At 43.4% G+C, this 17,211-nt stretch overlaps 1 protein-coding gene across 5 annotated transcripts in view; it reads right to left on the bottom strand.

The window, feature by feature from the left end:
• Nucleotides 1-17,211, bottom strand: part of ralgps2 (Ral GEF with PH domain and SH3 binding motif 2) — a 306,158-nt gene that overhangs the window by 74,017 nt on the left and 214,930 nt on the right. The window lies entirely within an intron of this gene.

The following is a 17,211-nucleotide window of genomic DNA, read 5'->3' as shown; positions in this document are numbered from 1 at the left end:
GCCAGAGTCCCTACTTGTACTCAGTGCAATATGTATACTGTTCCTACTTATTCAGGTGACATTGGGCATACCTAACACCCTGTGGTTTTTTTTTTCTTTTCCTCTCCCCCCCCAACCCAAATCTGTCCCTCCGAGTTACATATCAGTCCTGGGATCGAGATGCTGACCTCTTCTGCTCCTCGGACCTGCCTGATCCATCCTGGTGCCCTGTGTCTGGTTGGAGTCTCATTGCATCACTCCTGTGGAGGACGGCCCCATATGGACAGTTGGGGGTCGCGGCTGGAGGAAGCTCTGGACTCTTGCAGTGGTGCTTTTGTGGCTGGGGGCTGCAGTTGACTTGCTGATTTTAGGGCTGCAGTTGTCGTGAACGGTTTTGCGCTCGGGTTTCCGTCGGTGGGGGGTTTATAGCATCACCGAAGCTGACTTTATGTTAGGACTCTTAATGTTATCGTCATGTTGTCTGTTGTTGCCCAAATGAGGATGGGTTCCCTTTTGAGTCTGGTTCCTCTCGAGGTTTCTTCATGTGGTCTGAGGGAGTTTTTCCTTGCCACCATCGCCACAGGCGTGCTGATTAGGGATAAAATTAGCTCATATTTTAAGTCGTTCAAATTCTGTAAAGCTGCTTTGCAACAATGTTTATTGTTAAAAGCGCTATACAAATAAACTTGACTTGACACACACAAGGCACAATCCGTTAACACCAGTACCTAAAGTCCAAAGTCCTTCCCGCACCTCAGGCACATTGGGTGGCGCCGATCTCAGTTTCCTTAGCCCTCGGCTAAGCAAACTAAATTCTTCACTCACTCTCGCACCTTTCCTCTGATTTCTCACTCGATCACTCTGCATTTAAAGGAACCTAATCTCTACCTACCACCTCTGTAGTGCGCAAAAGACCGGCAACCTTGTGTAGAGTAGAGTAGAGTAACTTTACTGATCCCCAGAGGGAAATTAAAGTGTCAAGTAGCTTACACAAATGTACAAAAAACACATTAAGATACAGAGAGGGAAGAAATTACACTAGATCAACATTACACTAAATTACACTAAATCAACAAAGAGCAAAACTTCTAGTATGGTGCAAAGAAAGTTATTAAAGGGAAACATTAAGTGAACAAATAACAAGTGAACAAATAGCAAGTGTCAGCCATGATAGGGGGGATGCTTCTCAATTGTCACAATAAAAAGTCCAGTGAAGAAAGTATTGCACAGACAAAAAAAAAAAAAAAAAAAACACTACACACACACACACACACACACACACAGCACACACGCCCACAAACATGCACACCACACATGCACACACACACACGCGCACACACACACACGGATTACAGTGAACAAGAACAGACTTATCAATTTTCACAGTGAGAAATCCAGTGAAAAATGTATTGCACAGTACACACACACACACACCAGCTTAGGCGCGCACACACACACACACACACACACACACACACACACACACACACAAAGAAGCCTGGAATAAATGGAGGACATGGGTGTTAGGCAGTCCAGTCCCCAATGATGTCCTTGTTATCCTTCTGTGTGCTATTGAACAGTTGAATGGCCCGTGGGACAAAGGACCTCCGTAGCCTGTCTGTCCTGCATGAGGGGGCACGGAATCTGTGGCTAAAAAGACTCATTTGGTTGGTGAAAATGGTGTGAAGGGGGTGGTTTGGATTGTCCATTACAGAATCCAGTCTGTTCAGAGTTCTGTTCTCTGCTGTTGAGGTGAGGGTCTCTAGCTCCATGCCCACCACCGAACCTGCCTTCCTCACCAATCTGTCCAGGCATCCAGCGTCCCTCCTCCTAATGCTACCACCCCAGCATGCCACAGTGTAGAAGAGCACGCTGGCCATGACAGACTGGTAAAACATCAGCAGAAGTCGGTTGCAGACATTGAAGGACCTCAGCCTCCTGAGGAAGTAGAGTCTGCTTTGGCCCTTCTTGTAGAGTGCCTCGGAGTTTGTAGACTAGTCCAGCTTATTGTCTAGGTGCACCCCCAAGTACTTGTAAGTGGAGACAATCTCCACATTCTCTCCCTCAATAGAGACCGGCACCACAGGCGGGGTGGATCTCCTGAAATCCACCACCATTTCCTTGGTTTTGGTGGTGTTCAGGTGCAGCTGATTGGTCCGGCACCATCCCACAAAGTCCTCCACCAGACCCCTGTACTCCTCTTCCTGACCCTCCTTGATACAACCAACAACTGCAGTGTCATCTGAAAACTTCTGCATGTGGCATATCGCAGAGTTGTAGCTGAAATCAGTTGTGTACAGAGTGAAGAGCACCGGGGAGAGCACCATTCCTTGTGGCGCTCCTATGCTGCTGACCACCGTCTCAGATGTAATGCCTCCCAGTCTAACAAACTGGGGCCGCTCGGTGAGGTAGTCTGTGATCCAGGTTACCAGGCCAGGCTCCACTCCCATCTGCACCAGTTTATCTCTCAGCAGCAGTGGTTGGATGGTGTTGAAAGCACTGGAGAAGTCAAAAAACATGATTCTCACAGCACATCCACCCTTGTCCAAGTGAGAGTGCACCCTGTGAAGATGATACAGAATAGCATCCTCCACTCCTACGTTCTCTTGGTAGGCAAACTGCAGAGGATCCAGTGCATGTTGTACCTGGGGTTTGAGATGGTTGCGCAGCAGCACACGTTCTAATGTTTTCATTAGGTGAGAGGTGAGGGCAACCGGTCTGTAATCATTGAGTTCTTTGGGATGTGCTTTCTTTGGGATCGGTATAAGACACGAAGTTTTCCACAATGTAGGTACCTTGCCTTCCTGCAGACTCCTATTGAACAGGTGATGGAGTGGTTCGGCTAGTGACTCTGCACATGACTTTAGCAGTCTTGCACAGATGCCATCAGGCCCAGCCGCCTTGGACTTCAGTCCTTTCAGTGCCCCCCTCACTTGGCCTCTGGTGACTGTGCTGGGTTTGGGTGTGGGGAGGTGGGTGGTGGGTAGGTTGTTTCTGATAGCAGAGATGAGAGGGCAGGGTGGAAAATGGAGGCAGTGGGAGTTGGTGAGCCAGTTGTGTGAGCTTGGGGACAGGGGGATGTAATATCCATGTCCACACTGGGGGTGGGGGGTAGTGAGTGAGGGGGATGGGAGCTGGCTGAGCAGCCGATGTCCGGGTCATTGTCTGAGTCGTTATCACATGGGGGTAGTGGGGGTGAGGGGGCTATAGGCGTGACAATAGAATTGGCTGCCCCCATCACAGAGTTGCCAAACCGGTTGTAGAAGTGGTTTAGGTCGTTGGCCATAGACAGGTCGCCATCAGCCATGCCTCTCTTCTTCCCACAACCAGTGATGTTTTTGATCCCCTGTCATGCCTCTTTAGTGCTGTTTTTCATTTTCAATGAAAATTAAAAAAAAAGTTTATTCTAGATCTCAATCACCATCAAAGTTTAAAGCCTCGTGTGTTGAATTTATTACCTCCGCCAAGGAGGTTATGTTTTCGGTAGTGTTGGTTTGTCCGTTAGCAACATTATGGAAAAAGTTATGGACGGATTGCTCTGAAATTTTTTCCAGAGGTGTGACTGGGCACAAGTAACAATCCATTAAATTTTGGCGGTGATCCCGATCACCTTCTGGATCCCGGATTTTTTTTTAAAGGATTCTTGGCGGAGGTCTGCGCTCTCCGAGTGCTTTTCTAGTTCAGTATAAAATACGTTCAAAATATATAACAATCGCACATTTACAGTAAGTCGCAGAATTACATATACAGTTGGACCGCCGTATTTGCTGACTCGGTAACCGCGGTCCCCCCACCTGAGATGAAAATATTAAGCCCAGAGAGACCACATTCATATCAATAAACAGTTTGAAGACAGGATGCAAACACAAAACTCCTTTATTATTATAAACACAAACAACCAAATGACTTGAACATGAGAATCATGAAACAAAAACAAGAACCATAAGCGTGGAATAAACGCTTGGGACCATGCGGGGAAAGTTAGTGACAACAAAAGCTCGACAAAGGCTATATCTGAAAGCTCACGCTTCCATACGCAAAAATTAGCACGCGAAAAGCAGTACATGTAGGGTGTCTGAATATTTCAGTAGGCATTTAACAGTAGTCGAACAGTACCCGGATGATCTGCTGCATCCGTAGTATGCAAACGTGCCACACTGTGCTACACTACGCTATCCCATAATTCAACTGAAGCCTCTAAATAACCAAAGAAAAGAACTCCCCTGTGGAAAATAGAAAGAAGGTGGCTGTTCGAAGCAAAGCCAGTTGTTGCAGCAGTGTACAAATGCTTCAGGAATTATTTAAATATTTCTGCTGTTGCAGAAACGGACAAAGTTTCGCAATGTACAAGGGTATACATCATCTATGAATGTCTAGGTCAGGTGACGGCAGAGTACGTTCAAATTGTCTCCTTACTACTTGCTCGCATACTCCTAAAAAACATACTACAGTTACAGTCGGGTCGTAGGGACTTAACCATTGTTGGTACATACTGAGAATTCAAATGCAGCCAAAGAGACAGACAAAAACAGGAATTTAAATAGCGTGAGTAAATGGTGCTAAACTAGGTGCAGATGCATACAATCAAGAACATGGGACTGGGTGAAGTAACTGATGGGAAACGAAGTCCAGAAATCCGACGTGACAATTCACATGACATTTATTAGATCTTGGAACACATCCCCTGCAGATACTGGGGTCCCACTGTACATGGATACAAGAGGATGCCTTCCCAAAGCTGTTCAATGGAGCAGAAGATTAGAGGTCACTTGGACACGACCCTCTAGGCTGCGAACATTGTTCACTCTCGGCCTCCAGTGACCCTAACAACCTACAGGATTGACCGAGGGGGTCAACGACCCATGTGACCTCAACGACTTTCCTTAGGTTTGCTTTTGGTTCATTAGAGGATAAATACCTGGAACTCCCCAGTCGTCAGGATGAGAGGTCTTCAAGGACTTCAAGCAAGTCCAGTTGCCTTCTTTAGCACCTACGGTTTACGATGACCTGGATGACTGAGAACCTTCACAGACACTGATGTGTTTACTTCGTGTGACCACAAATTCAGTATTCTTCCATCTAAAAACTTGCCTGATCTCTGATTTCAAGACTGGAGCTCAATGCCTCTGAACTGGACCATTCACAAGCACATTCTACAAATGAGTGTTTTGGATAAACGGATCCTTTGAAGGTCTGTTGAAGGCTTTGCGAGCTATTTCTCTCTTTTTGTGGCAATGTGTTGAAACGATTGTCCATTGGAATGGCAAATGGAGTACAGACTTGGCAGAGATTTTAACAAATGTGTCAGAATTTCATTGTACATTCATGTGAGCTGAAGACCAGTCACTGAGTGACTAATAGATGAAGACATGAAAGTTGTGTTAAGCATACTTGCAAAATCTACAGCTATATGGTTATGTGGAAGAGTTACAGCATGATATCGCTCGAGTTTTTGAGCTTTATTAAGATTTACTATCCGTAATCTAGTTGGACAAACACATACTGCATACACACACACACACACAGTATATACATACACACCAGGGCTTTACATGAACTTTTTTGCTCACCGGCCACTGTGGCTAATGGTTTTCCAGAGTCACTAGCCATTCAGCCTTTTCACTAGCCACAATTTTGTTGCCAGAAAATCGCAGTTTTTGTCTTCACCATGATACGTTAAGTTCGGAAGATCTAGATTTAATTATGAATGGCAGCGTATAATGTATCTCTACAGTAGCACTCAAGTATTCAGTGCTGTTAAGGTAGCTCCCTATATGAAAACATGCAACCAATTCAGACAAAAATATAAACAGAGTATTCTGTTTATTGAACTCAAATTCAAGCCCCTTACAATATAAAATATCATATAATATGAAAAATAACATTCGGTACAACTGAACTGATTCTAATATTAAAAGTCCAATTCAAAACATTTATCACTGAAAAACATTTGATGTTCTGATATGCAAGTATTGTGTATTATCAAGTATTATTATGCATTATCTATTAATTGTGTGTGTGTGTGTGTGTGTGTGTGCGCGCGTGTGTGTATAAGAGAGAGAGAACATGTGTAGAGAGAGACATTAAATGTCCTCATTACATTCATCACCAGATGAGTCTGAATGGTCCATGAAAAATGGTCTTCGTGACCTGAGGCTTCCAGCAGGCCACAAGTTGATAAGTTGAGTGGAAAGTTTCAACTTATGTTTGGCTCGGATAACTTTGCCTAAAACATGGTGGTGTATACTGATTTTTTTTTTTTTCCCACCAGAATTTTTTTTTTGTGTGTGTAGGTGTAACGGATGCCAGATTGTTAATGTATCTTGAGCTACGTTTACACTAGACCGTATCTGTCTCGTTTTCTTCGCGGATGCACTGTCCGTTTACATTAACCCCCCTGAAAAAGCGGGGAAACGGGAATCCGCCAGCGTCCACGTATTCAATCTAGATCGTATCAGCTCCGGTGCTGTGTAAACATTGAGAATACGCGAATACGCTGTGCTGAGCTCTAGCTGGCGTCTCATTGGACAACGTCACTGTGACATCCACCTTCCTGATTCGCTGGCGTTGGTCATGTGACGCGACTGCTGAAAAACGGCGCAGACTTCCGCCTTGTATCACCTTTCATTAAAGAGTATAAAAGTATGAAAATACTGCAAATACTGATGCAAATACTGCCCATTGTGTAGTTATGATTGTCTTTAGGCTTGCCATCCTTCCACTTGCAAGTAATAAGTGATGTGCGCTGGGATCTCACACACAGCGGCTCAGTCCCGAATCGTGGCTTGTTCACTTCACTCGCGCGCTCTGTGAGCTGCGCAGGGCCGGAGTGCGCACCCTCCAGAGGGCACTCGCTGTTCAGGGCGGAGTGATTTGGAGCGCAGGATGCCTGCGGAGCCGAGCGTATCCGCGTATTGGTGTTGCTGTGTGCACGGCTAACGGTTTTAGTGTAAACGCGAATCGTTTTAAGAACGTTAATCTGATGATCCGCTGATTCGACGTAATGTAAACGTAGCCTTAGTTCCATAGGCTACATGGTTAGGGTCAGGCCCGGCGCCAGGAACAGTTTACTAAGGGGGCAATTAGAAATCGCAAGTGGGCAAATATTTTTCATATAGTGTGTAGTAGTGATGGCGGTCTGACAACGTGTTTCAAACAATTAACTGCCCCAACCACAAAACCACGGCCCCGAAGGTTGCTTTAGTCCGGGAAAATCATGTGACATATTACCAGGGCAGTTGCGCTTTATCAACACCCGTGCCCACCTGTTAACCCTCCCCTCCAATTTTCTCACAGACTCGCGTTACAACCGGAAAGATGCCAAACATAAAACAACACACACAAACCTACAGGCAAGTCCTTTAAATTTAAAATACATACAAATAGCTCCGCGGCATGAAAACAAAACGTCAATGCAAGTCTAAGGTACTTGGCTCGGCGGCCAAAATCATAATTTAAAAAAATCAACAGACCCCGCGGTTGCACCAGTAATAGCCTTCCTGACTCGCACCGAGTCAACGCTAACCACTTAATCCGCAATCCCAGTTTAGGCGTGTAGGGGACAAAACACTGAAGTGATGAATTTTCACCCCCACTGCATGGAGGGTGACGTCAACGACACATATTCTTACACTATTTGCGCACAAAGCAGACCATATATGAACACATACACCAACATAAACGGAGATAAACTTAGCCTACAAAGAAAGAAAATGGATTCACAATATTGTGATTGAATTCGTTTAATTCGGTGGGGGAAAGACTACTCCCGTAAACTTGACTGCATATTACAGGATATTGCAGAGACAGTGCACTTGTGTCATAACAACCAATCAGATTTGTTCTACCGCGCCAGTTTTAGTAGTGATTTATGTGAAATGTATTTTTGTGCAATGCGCAACCACTTAATATTTCGTATTTGAAAATGCAAATTATTAATGTCTATAATACATTATATTTTCATAAGAAAACAATTAAGTGATCTGAGTCTCTGTTGAGGGGGCGGGGCTGTAGCCACGAGGGGGCGACGCCCCCTTTGGCCCCCCCCACGGCGCCGGGTCCGGTTAGGGTATCTTTTGTCCTCATTGCTTGGGCCAGATCAAACCATTAAACACGCTTAAATTATTCTTACTCTTGCCACATACATGATTTTTTTTTCAAAACTGATATTCAGTTCAAACACCATTAAAAGTAATTTCAGGAATAGATCTCTTGTGTGATGTGTAATTCACCCCTCTCATTTAAATATGGCAACATTTTTCAGCGCGCGCTTTGCGCATCACGGACCTCGGTGATGTTAAAATGCTGCTCCGGCCCTGATCATCTCTGCCCCTTTTTCCCTGAGCAGCAGGGTTTGAAACTCCAGCTGCAGTATGTGCCGCCACATAGTGCGCTTGTCAGTCATCAGCAACTTTGTTACTTCGTTCATTAACCGCAGATTACCGTATCAGTGATTTTATCTGAGACGTTAACGAACGTTCTAAACAATTCTAACATGTCAGAATATTTATGCAGGTGCTTATGGGAGTTGTAGGCACGTAATATTACATTGCAATGCGTTTATTATATCAGATGCCTTCAGAGAAAACTACAATTAAAATATATTGTCATACCACAGAATAAACCACCCGCCAAAATGGCTAGTGGGACTAAAGTCATTACCCGCCAAAGCCGAATTTTACCCGCATTTGGCGGGTGCTAATGTAAAGTCCTGATACACACACACACAAATGTACTAGGGATGCATAATACAGACTTTAGAAGGGAGCCCCATACTTGAGAATGCATCAACGTGATTGAGGTATGTACACGTGCCACCATAGGGAACCCGATTCTAAGTGCAAGGCAACGCATCTCAAAACACTTGACCACCAGACTACAAAAACAGTCATCTTTATTAACGCAAGATAGATGGGTTTTTAATCCTCTGCTTATTTTTTTATTTGCTTTTTAAAAAAGGTGGGATTATTTACCAACACATTTTATGAAAAATATTTACGACAGTTTTATATCAGACTAGTTAAAACAGTTTTATTCGTCCACTAGCTTGTTGGACAATTGACAGTTTGTGTCACGATAGACAGATGTAAGCGCAGAAAGAGTTTTATGGAAAACACATTAGCAAACAGATGCCAAGTGGAGACAAAGGCAGAATTGAACAACAGGCAGTGGTCGAGTGAGGCACAGACAGGATATCAGCGATAATACAATATTCAAATTCCAAAAACACAAACAGGGTCAAAACCAGAAAAGCGACACAAAATACAAGGCTTGGTAACATCACATGCGGGATACGGAACATATACTTCCAAGTTTGTATGTTACTGAGAGTCCTTATATGCATGCGCTGTGATTGCACTCTAATCAGGAACAGGTACATGTTCATTAGTCCTAATAATGCTGCATGCATTGTAGTCTGCAGCTGCATGCTCTTATTATTCTATTCAGGTTGATTTTGTGGCCTTGCATATATTTTGCTCATACACTCCTCAGGAGTTCCGCTCTTAGGCAGTGACTACATATATCTATATTACTTCTTTCCATCTAAACTCAGTGTGTGTGTCCATTAGTCTTTCTTGAGATATCAAATGGATACGAATCCAGACACATTATGCAAGGATCACACATGCTCACGGAAAATGAGTAACAGCAGACAGATAAAACAGACGACAGCCAGAATCATAGACAGTCAGCATGACATTACTTATAGAGTTATTACACGTCTGTCGGAGACGAGCCCAGTCACAGTGGATTGGCTTGGATTTGCTCACATGTTCCCGTTTTCCACTGCAGAAATGCACTTTGCCAGCAGTGCTCAGAATAAATTGGTGCTTGTCAACACATCTCACTAAATGCTGGGTGTTATCAATATAATCAACCACACACTGGTGGCTTTAAAGTTTGGGAGCCCTTTAGAATTTTCTATATTTCTGCATAAATGTGACCTAAAACATCATCAGATTTTCACACAAGTCCTAAAAGTAGATAAAGAGAATCCAGTTAAACAAATGAGACAAAAATATTATACTTGGTCATTTATTTATTGAGGAAAATGATCCAATATTACATATCTGTGAGTGGCAAAAGTATGTGAATCTTTGCTTTCATTATCTGGTGTGAGCCCCTTGTGCAGCAATAAATGCAACTAAACGCTTCCGATAACTGTTGATCAGTCCTGCACACCGGCTTGGAGGAATTTTAGCCCATTCCTCTGTACAGAACAGCTTCAGCTCTGGGATGTTGGTGGGTTTCCTCACATGAACTACTCACTTCAGGTCCTTCCACAACATTTCGACTGGATTAAGGTCAGGACTTTGACTTGGCCATTCCAAAACATTAACTTTATTCTTCTTTAACCATTCTTTGGTAGAACGACTTGTGTGCTTAGGGTCGTTGTCTTGCTGCATGACCCACCTTCTCTTGAGATTCAGTTCATGGACTGATGTCCTGACATTTTCCTTTAAATTTAGAAGAAGAAATCTTTATTCGTCACACGCACACTTCAAGCACAGTGAAATTCATCCTCTGCATTTAACCCATCTGAAGCAGTGAACACACGCACACACTCAGAGCAGTAGGCAGCCACACCAGAGCGCCCGGGGAGCAGTCAGGGGTCAGGTACCTTGCTCAAGGGCACCTCAGCCCAAGGCCGCCCCACGTCAACCTAACTGCATGTCTTTGGATCGTGGGGGAAACTGGAGCACCCGGAGGAAACCCACGCAGACACGGGGAGAACATGCAAACTCCACACAAAAAGGCCCTCGCCGGCCGCCGGGTTTGAACCCGGAACCTTCTTGCTGTGAGGCGACCGTGCTAACCACTACACCACTGTGCCGCCCCAATTCATTGCTCCATCAATGATGACAAGCTGTCCTAGCCCAGATGCAGCAAAGCAGGCCCAAACCAGGATACTACCGCCACCATGTTTCACAGACGGGATATGGTTCTTATGCTGGAATGCAGTGTTTTCCTTTCTCCAAACATAACGCTTCTCATTTAAACCAAAAAGGTCTATTTTGGTCTCATCCATACACAAAACATTTTTCCAATAGCCTTCTGGCTTGTCCACGTGATCTTGAGAAAACTGCAAACAAGCAGCAATGTTCTTTTTGGAGAGCAGTGGCTTTCTCCTTGCAACCCTGCCATGCACACCATTGTTGTTCAGTGTTCTCCTGATGGTGGACTCATGAATATTAACATTAGTCAATGTGAGAGAGGCCTTCGGTTGCTTAGAAGTTACCCTGGGGTCCTTTGTGACCTCGCCAACTATTACATGCCTTGCTCTTGGAGTGATCTTTGTTGGCGGACCACTCCTGGGGAGGGTAACAATGGTCTTGAATTTCCTCCATTTATACACAATCTGTCTGACTGTGGATTGGTGGAGTCCAAACTCTTTAGAGATGGTTTTGTAACCTTTTCCAGCCTGATGAGCATCAACAATGCTTTTTCTGAGGTCCTCAGAAATCTTTGTTCGTGCCATGATACACTTCCACAAACGTGTTATGAAGATCAGACTTTGATAGATCCCTGTTCTTTAAATAAAACAGGGTGCCCACTCACACCTGATTGTCATCCCATTGATTGAAAACACCTGACTCTAATTTCACCTTCAAATTAACTGCTAATCCTAGAGGTTCACATACTTTTGCCACTCACAGAGACGTAATATTGGATCATTTTCCTCAATAAATAAATGACCAAGTATAATATTTTTGTCTCATTTGTTTAACTGGGTTCTCTTTATCTACTTTTAGGACTTGTGTGAAAATCTGATGTTTTAGTTCATATTTATGCAGAAATATAGAAAATTCTAAAGGGTTCACAAACTTTCAAGCACTACTCTGTATAATATATATCAGGGATGAGAGTGGGTGGTCATCAAAAAAGCAGAAAACAAGATAAAGGTATGCGAAGCCGGGGGGGGGGGGGGGGGGTCTGGGAAGGATACCCCCCCAGGAAAATTTTGAAAAATAAGGCCTTACAAACCACTTTTCCTGCAATCTGAGCTGTAGTGGATAAAAAAAAAAAATCTGTCGTCTTTTTTATATATTTACATGAAAATGTGTATCAAATCAATAGAAGTATTGTTTGAATTCAAAATAAAATCACATTCTACATTCAAGGGTATGGTTATAATTCATGATCAACAAAAATGACAAACTAAATTCACATTAAACTTAAGTTCTATTAATTATCAAAATGTTCATATATTAAATAAAATTTCTTAGGGTGACTGACCTTTTCTCCCCATGTCCTCATTAGTTGCATATGATTTCTTCAGAAAGTCTTTTGAAATATTTAAGTTTTCAAAACTGTCAGCATTAATTCAGATTTACTGACCATCATATACATGTTCAATGTATTAAATCAAATGAATGCTAAGTTTATGGGATAATGTCTACGTACACTTTATACAATTATTTATAGTTCACAGTCACTTCTCATTTTTATTTGATCATTTCGACTTCTTCAGCCTTTTGGCCAAAGACAAAAGTTTGTCAGTCCTCTCTTTTGTAAGAACTGTTATGATTGGCGATCATGCTCTCACCAGTGATGTTTTGGCCAATTACATTGTAGATAACACGTATTCTACCGCGAGACTTAGCGAGACTAAAGATGGCGAAAATGTAAACATGTAACATCGTCGTAGGAATGAATTACGCTTCAGTATCACGAAGGAACATACCCCAACCCCCTCAATAAATGGAAAAAAAATCTCAACGGATTTGGCATAATATAAAAAGGTAGATTTTTACTCAAAAAGCGGAAATCCGCCGAAAAGCGGAAAACTCTCATCCCTGATATATATTAAAAAATACACACACAGGAAAAATTACTGCTATACACAACTCCATGAACTACTGACATTTCCCCCCAAATTTCACATAAAATTGTCACCAATTGTCCGTTATTGTCTGCCAGTAAAGCCAGAATTGAACCCTTCTTTTTCCTCACTCAAAAAAATTATTTTTAACTCTTTTGGCATGATGAACAGATATTTTTGTATTCCAATTAAATTTAAAAGTACTACAAGCAAAGTGTTTGCCATCCATACTGGTCCTATTGCAAGAGGATAGTGATGACCACAGCAGTGGTTTTTATACTTTTCCTTGTTAAATAAGATTTGGTTCAGGCGATCACCTCATCAGTACCTCATTAAAGGTGCCCTTCCACCAAAAACATTTAATACTGGCTCTTTTTGAAATACCATAGTTCACTCCGAGTTGCATATGCATGCTGCATGTGAAAATGTAATTCTACTCCCATTCCCTGTATTAGCTTATGAAAGAAAATAGTCGGAAAAACGAGCAGATCAGAAAAAGCCATACGAAGTTACGTCACTTCGAAAATTAGTATTCATGGCCTCGCCCACCTTGGCTTGTGACCGCCCACGGGAAGAAAGCGCGAGGAGAGAGACGTAATTCGCCCCGAGGCGCGGCGCTCCGCATCAGTTTCGTTTCTAACGGCGGCTCCAGCCCGACTTTGCACGCTCGTAACTCGGGCAGGGGAGATCCCAGCCTCCCTAGACTTGGCAGCCAGCGGCCCCTGCCCTCTCCCGAACGAACCAGCGCTGCCAGAGCCCGTCAGCTCCCAGCCAGGGGATGTTATTCCCCCCACACCCCCCGAGGCGAGCTCCGCTCCGTGCATCAATGAGAGCCGCCACCGCAGGGAGTATTCAATTAAATAAATGAATGAATGAACAAATGAATGACTCCCTCCCAGTCTCTCTCTCACACAACTGTTCTGGTTGGGGAGAGAGCTCCCTTCCTCTGCTCTCCCTCTCCTCTTATAGAGCGCGGTCACTGGGGAAGACACACAAACACAAGTTAATTCCTGTCAGGTGCAGTGATTCTGCCACTTACCTTCCCTGACCCCGCCCTCCATTCACAGACCGCTGCTCGGCCACGCCCCCGCTGCCACATCTACATTGTTATTGGTCAAAACATCGATGTCGAGACCATAATAGCCAATCGAAAGTTTACAAAAAGACACCCACATCCGCTTGTTCCGACCCACTGGAGGTAGCGTCACAGTGCTGTTAGCCAATCAGAGGTAACACGTTTACTGATTGCTGTTCGCCAATCAGAGGTAACCTTTACATGTCATAAATATTAATGAGTAACAGCTGAAATCCTGTCGTTCTCCTGCCACCCACTCCTCCACCAAACTAGAACAGCCTGAAACAGGAGAACCACAGCATTTTTTTTTTTCACCAAAACCAGCTCACAGGGCATTCATTCATACTAGAGACCACCGCACAATTAATGAAAAAACGATGCAAGGGGACCTTTAAGTAAAACAAGATGTGCTTGTGTTGGAATTCCAGCACAGACAGTGGAATGAAATGGCTGCCATACAGAGAGATGATGACTCAATAAAAATAGGTACCCTATGGGTCTATGTGGCTACTGCTTATAAATAAAATTGTTTTCTGAGACCAATTTCCATAAAGTAAATACAGCATATATACTTGCTCTATGAGGCAGTAGCTACAAAAATGGAGCGTAAGCCAAAAATGAACAATTATAAAAAAAATTTTTTTAAATATCACAGAAGTAAAATATACCAAGTGTCTATACTTTATATTATTCTTCTCTTACCTCTTACAGTTTTCGAAACTGAAACCTCCGAACCGAGGCTGATGTACACACGCTATCGCCATGACCGAAACTCTTACTTCCCAGAAAAGGCCCAACGCTAGAGCTCAGTGGTCTCAATACTCTTTTCGACAACTTCCCGTAACAACTCAGAAGTGCATCACATATGGGACCACTAGCTGAAGGAGGCGAGGAAAGGGCAACAACCTGGGGTATATTTTAAAATACGAACGCACTTTCCCTCAGTAATAAGCATAAACATGTCTGAAAGCCATTTCTTTCGTCTCGTCCATTTATTTCAAATGGTGAACCGAATTGTATACACTCACTGGCCATTTTAATCATAACGCCTGTATACGTATGTGCAGTACGCGTTTGTTACACTCATTCTTACAACACGATGACATATGCTCCTTTTCCACCAAAGCAGTTCCAGGGCTGGTTCGGGGCCAGTGCTTAGTTTGGAACCAGGTTTTCTGTTTCCAGTGACAAAGAACTGGCTCTGGGGCCAGAAAAACCGGTTCCAGGCTAGCACCAACTCTCTGCTGGGCCAGAGGAAAGAACCACTTACGTCAGCGGGGGGTGGAGTTGTTAAGACCAACAACAATAACAAGACCGCAAAAGATCGCCATTTTTAAGCGACGAGAAGCAGCAGCTGTACAAACGCGAAGTCATCCATTATTATTATTATTGTTGTTGCTTCTTCTCCTCCATGTTGTTGTTGCTTCGATGTTCGCGCCAAGGTTTATGCAAACGCAGCGACGTAACTGACGTATACAGCGACGTAATTACGTGGCTCCCCTTAGCACCCCGAGCTATGGAAAAGCAAACATATGGCCCTTTTCCACTACCCTTTTTCAGCTCACTTCAGCCCGACACGGCTCGCGTTTCGACTACCTCAGAGCAGCACGACTCAGCTCGCTTCAGCCCTACTCAGTACCCAAAACTCGCATGGTTTTGGAGTGGGGCTGAAGCGAGCCAAACCGAGCTGAGTGAGGCTAGGGGCGTGAGGAGACACTCCCCTGTGCACTGATTGGTGAGGAGGAGTGTCCTCACACGCCCACACACGCCCCGCGAGCACGCTGGGATCTGTAAACACCGTAAACCCGGAAGAAGAAGAATTACGAGAATTTCTGAAGCCTTATGCGCCTCGCCTCATCTATACGCTCTTGCCAGTATCTGTTGGCGTTGTCACCGACAACAAGCCACAGCACCAAGACCAGCAACACTAACGACTCCATGTCCTCCATGTTTATTGTTTACTATCCGGGTCGTGAGACTACCGCTTAAAAGCTCACTGATGTCACTGTTTGCGCCGCCTAACGACAACATCACGTGACGTCCACCCACTTTCACTAACTCCACCCAATGTGTCCACCCACTTCCAGCCAGCACGGTTCAGCGCGGTTGTAGTCGAAATGCAACTCCAACAGCCCCGCTCAGCTCGACTCAGCACGGCACGGCTCAGCCCGACTCAGCCGCGTTGGTAGTGGAAAAGCGGCATTAGTGGCTACAGACTCTATATGAAGCAGTAGCCACAAAAATTGAAGCGGTCTCTTAATTTTTCTTCAAGCTGTGCATTTTTTAAAATATATATGAGTGATTCCACGCTTATGGGTACTGAAATGGGGACATGAACTTATTTTTAAAAATTCACCTAAAACCCTTTTTTTACCATCAGGTCACAAAACATGTAATCTTTAATGAATGATATGTTAAAAGATAACTTTAATTTTCTGAGATGTAATAAAAACATTTATATGCCAAAGTCAAGCCTATGAGTTCCAAAATGATGTCTGTTACATTACTTCTGTTACGATTGTCCATCTCGCGTCTGTTACAAATTAATTACAATCTAGCTATATACCATGTTAATCTTATTGAAAGAATGTGTATGTTTATTCTACTACACATGTTTATTAATTATATTTGCTAAAACATCACCTTCCTATGTTTCAAAAAGTAATTCTACATTGTTAAAATTGAGAATATATATGTCCACAACACTTCTGTTACGTTCTGACTTTGGCATATAAATGTTTTTATTACATCTCAGAAAATTAAAGTTATCTTTTAACATATCATTCATTAAAGATTACATGTTTTGTGACCTGATGGTAAAAAAAGAAATGGTTTTAGGTGAATTTTTAAAAATAAGTTCATGTCCCCATTTCAGTACCCATAAGCGTGGAATCACTCATATATTAAAAAATATATGGTGTATGTGCAGGGAAAGAGTTTTCCAAAGAGAAATCAGGGAGCAGATTTATTTTTTCTTAAACGAGTACTGAACAAATCTTGAAAAACTCTCACAAACAAAAATGCGTATACAGTATGCGCGCGCACACACACCACATGATGGATGGCCTATTTTCCTCTCATCCAAGTGACTGCTGCTTTCCTTCTCCTCACTTAAACAGATTGTTCTGCCAGTAAAAAAGCCAACAGTAAAGCTTTTTCAAACAAAACGAAATTCACCTCCTTTAACACGAGCTTTTTTTTGCACCAGCTCGGTATGATTGGTTTTGAGACTGGGAAACACGAAGAGACGAGTGACACAAGCTAGACATAACTCCTTTTGACCAGCTTGAGTTCTGCCAAGTGTAGCAGGTGTGAGAACTGACACACACCCACA

This window comes from Neoarius graeffei, chromosome 3, assembly GCF_027579695.1.
Source record: "Neoarius graeffei isolate fNeoGra1 chromosome 3, fNeoGra1.pri, whole genome shotgun sequence".
In the NCBI taxonomy this organism is placed as follows: Eukaryota; Metazoa; Chordata; class Actinopteri; order Siluriformes; family Ariidae; genus Neoarius; species Neoarius graeffei.
The sequence above is the reverse complement of the archived record's forward strand: the minus strand, read 5'-3'. Positions and strand labels throughout refer to the sequence as shown.